At 40.5% G+C, this 4,106-nt stretch overlaps 1 protein-coding gene across 1 annotated transcript in view; it reads left to right on the forward strand.

The window, feature by feature from the left end:
- Aifm1 (apoptosis inducing factor mitochondria associated 1) overlaps positions 1–4,106 on the forward strand; it is a 47,478-nt gene that overhangs the window by 26,124 nt on the left and 17,248 nt on the right. The window lies entirely within an intron of this gene.

The raw sequence follows: 4,106 nt of genomic DNA on the forward strand, positions 1-4,106 counted from the left end.
TTTATTTATTTATTTATTTATTATGTGTACAATATTCTGCCTGCGTGTATGCCTTCAGGCCAGAAGAGGGCACCAGATCTCATTACAGATGGTTGTGAGCCATCATGTGGTTGCTGGGAATTGAACTCAGGACTTCTGGAAGAGCAGCCAGTGCTCTTATCCTTCTGAGCCAACTCTCCAGCCCCTATTGTTGCTTTTGTTTATGCTTCTGTATGTGTTCCTCCTTCCTATTGCTTTTTGTTTTGTTTGACCTTTCTTTGGGGTTATTTATGATAAGAAATTAGGCTAATTTTCAGCATAATTCAACATGGAAGATACTGTTGGATGTTACCAAAATGGTTGCCTAAATAAGGAGAGCAGTTATTGCACAATGCTTGTGAGGTCCTAGGAAAGCTTTGTTGTGTTGTGTTTTATTTGCTGTGTTGTGCTTTATTTTTATTAATGGAAACAGTAAGCTATGTTTGTAAATTAATGGCAGTGTTCCAATAGAGGGGATGGTGTTCTCTTAAGAAGCAAAGCTGAAAGTAAAGCACAAATGGGCAGATTCTCATAACAGAGCTGTAGAATGTGGTTAAGCTGGTAGTGGCACCTTATGGTAAATGTCCTCAGTGTGGAATACTGGAGCCCTATCTCCTAAGGGAAAACAAAAATAAGCAGCAACATAGATAATCTTAACACAGAAATGTTATGAGTCCTGGGAATTTGGAGAAGGAGGAATGTACAGTACAGTAATGAATACAGGAAGGCTTCCTGGAGAAGAAATCTGTAGTCCTAAAATGTCTGAAATGTTCTTTTTAAATTTATGTATTTATTTTATATGTATGTAAATGTACCATGTGTGTGCGTGATGCCCTCAAAAGTTAGAAAAGGAATTTTGGATCCCCTGGAACTAGAATTAAAAATGGCTATGAGCCATCATGTGGGTTCTGGGAAGTGAACCCAGGTCCTCCGCAAGAGCAAGCTTTTTTATTTTTTGGTGTGTATATATATGTGAGTATGATATATGTGAATATAGGTAGTATAAAGAGGAGAGTGTCAGGTGTTCTGCCCTATTAGTCTGCTTAATATATTCCTTTTGAGTGGGGTCTCTTACTGAACTTGAATCTAGGCTGGTGACCAGCAGGCTACATTTATCCTTCTCCTGTCTCTGGCTTTTTATATGAGTGCTGAGGATTATAGTTTAGAGATTCTCTGCTCACACATCAAGTGCTCTTACCTACCAAGTCAGCTACCTAGCCCTAGAGCAGAAGATATTAAAGAATGGAGAGGTGTAGATTACATAAGTGCAAAGAACATTCAGGAGAGCAACATGAGGAAGAACTAACAGCATGAGCAAGTATCCAGCAGTACAGAAAAACATATTTAGTACAAGGAAAATAAGCAGCTAGCTACTGATAGAACAGAAACTTCGAGTTAGGGAACTAAGGATATAGCTTAGGGGTAGAATACCTGTACAATATGGATAAGGTACTGGAATTGATCTCTAACTTGGCAGAAGAAATGATAGATTGGAAAATACTTTTTGTTTTGTTTTGGTTTAAGACAGCGTCTCGTTATATAGTCCTTGCTGTCCTTGAACTTGCTGTGTAGATCAGGCTGACCTCAAATTTGGAGATCTGCCTCTAGAGTGCTGGGATTAAAGGTGTGTGTCACCATGCCTGACAAAAAATTTTTTAAAAATATTCAAGTTAGGAAGAGGCAAAACTAGTAAGTTATTCTAGTGATTGTTTATGGGAGGCTTTTTGCATGTAGGAGAGCTTGATTTTATTTATACTGGGGAGCTGGTGACATTTCTGGACAAAGATATAAAGTGCTGGAAATGAATTTAGACATTGGATTTCATAGAAATACGACTAGAGGTGGAGGGCCAGAGAGATAGCTCAGCAGTTAAAAACACTGGCTGCTCTTTCAGAGGACCTGAGTTCAATTCCCAGCACCCACATACTGTCTCTCAACTATCCAAGCACTAATGGTACACATACATACATACAGAAAGAACACCTATACATATAAAATAAAAATCCTTTTATGGCTTTTGAGACAGGGTTTTTTTGTGTGACAGACCTGGCTGTCCTGGAACTCACTCTGTAGGCCACACTGGCCTTGAACTCACAAAGATTCACATGCCTCTGCCTCCTGAGTGCTGGGGTTAAAGGTGTGTGCCACCGCTGCCTGGCTAAAGTAAAAAAAATTAAAAGATTAGAAAGGCCATTTCAAAAATTATTATAATTCAGGCAAAAGATTATGATTGCTCAAATTAGGCTGGTGGTGGTAATGATTATGAAGAGGAATGCAAGGGCTAAGAATTTATATAATACCCATTTTAACTGATTTTTTTAAAAACCATTTTGTTTTGTTTTTGTTTATGGAGACAGGGTTTCTCTGTATAACATCCCTGGCTGTCATGGAACTTGCTATGTAGATCAGGCTGGCCTCGAACTCAGAGATCCACCTGCCTCTCTCCCAAGTGCTGGTATCAAAGCTCCGAGACGCCACTACCTGGCAAGAAATTGCTTTTTAAATAAAGAAATTTTAAATAACTGGCCTAAATTTTTACAGTACATGAGAGACAGAATATGAGCCCAGGCTTATCTTACTAAAGAATTGGAACCCAGAAATTCTGGCCAGAGCCCAAGTTCCTAATAATGTATTACTTCTTGTGTAGCACTGAGTTAGATGCCCAGCGTGGGAGGAAATACGTGATCAGAGTGAAGGACATGCTTGAGGAATGCTTAGGAGAAAATATACCTAAGGCTTGAAGACTGAATGAAGGTGGGAGGTGAAGTAGACAAAATTGCTAGATTGTATAGTCCCAGCACTCGGGAGGCAGAGGCAGGTGGATCTCTGTGAGTTCGAGACCGGCCTGGTCTACAAGAGCTAGTTCCAGGACAGGCTCCAAAACCACAGAGAAACCCTGTCTCGAAAAACCAAAAAAAAAAAAAAAACATTTCTAGATTGTATATCAGAGTAGATAATAATGCCCTCCCCCTAACTGAGACAAATATTTCAAGAGGAAGATCTGGTATTAAGGGGAAAGATAAAAATCAGCTTGGATACCAAGCATGGTAGTGCATGCCTTTAATTGTGGTACCTGGGAGGTAAAGATAGGCAGATATCAGTGAGTTTGAGGCCAGCCTGGTCTACACAGAGTTCCAGGCCTTCTAGGGCTACATAATGAGATCCTGTCAAACAACAACCAAAACATCAGAAAAACTTAGAGAGCAGTAGATAACATTGTAAAGTTAAACTATTGTATTTTGTATGTATATATGCATGTTTACATGTGCATGCATATATGCATGTTTACATGTGCATGCACATGCATGTAGAGGACAGAGGTTGACATAAAGAACCTCCCTCTATTCTATTTACCAAGTCAGATTCTCTTGCTGGATCTGGGACTTACTGGTTCTGCTAGTCTGGTAGCTGGCTCACTATGGAGATTCCCTGTTCCACCTTGTCAGCACTGGGATTGCATGTGGGTGGCCACACCTACTCAGCTTTTATGTGGATGTGGGGTTCCATACTCTGTTCCTCATGCTTGCATAGCAAGTGCTTTATGCATTGAGCCATCTCCCAAGCCCTCCTCTATTCTTTCAGTAAGTTTAGATGAGCTGGAGAGTGCCTGAGGACTGGAGTTCAATACCTAGAACCCATATAAAACACTCAGGTGTGGTGGAGCATGCTTGTAATATCAGTGCTGAGAAGGCAGAGACAGGTGGATCCCTAGGGCTTCCTGGCCAGCCACCATATTTAGCCAATTTAGTGAGTATGACACCGTGTCTCAAAAGAAAAAAAAAGTGGACAGGGATGACTTGAGGAACACTACCCAAGATTGTTCTTTGCCTTTTGCCTTCTATTCTCATAAGCACTTGCACCCATATGGACATGAAAATACACATGCACACACTCCCAAAGTTTAATTGAAATTTGAGCATAATAGGTCATACCTGTAATCTCAGTATTTTGGAAACTGAGTCAGGAGGACAGCTACAAGTTTGAAGCTAGTGTGGGTTACGGTATAGTCGGTTGCAGACCAGTCTGGGTGAAAGAACGTGACCCCATCTGTAAAAAATTTAAGGACTAGCTGGGTGGTGGTGGAGCAT

Source organism: Microtus ochrogaster, chromosome X, assembly GCF_000317375.1.
Source record: "Microtus ochrogaster isolate Prairie Vole_2 chromosome X, MicOch1.0, whole genome shotgun sequence".
NCBI classification, from domain to species: domain Eukaryota; kingdom Metazoa; phylum Chordata; class Mammalia; order Rodentia; family Cricetidae; genus Microtus; species Microtus ochrogaster.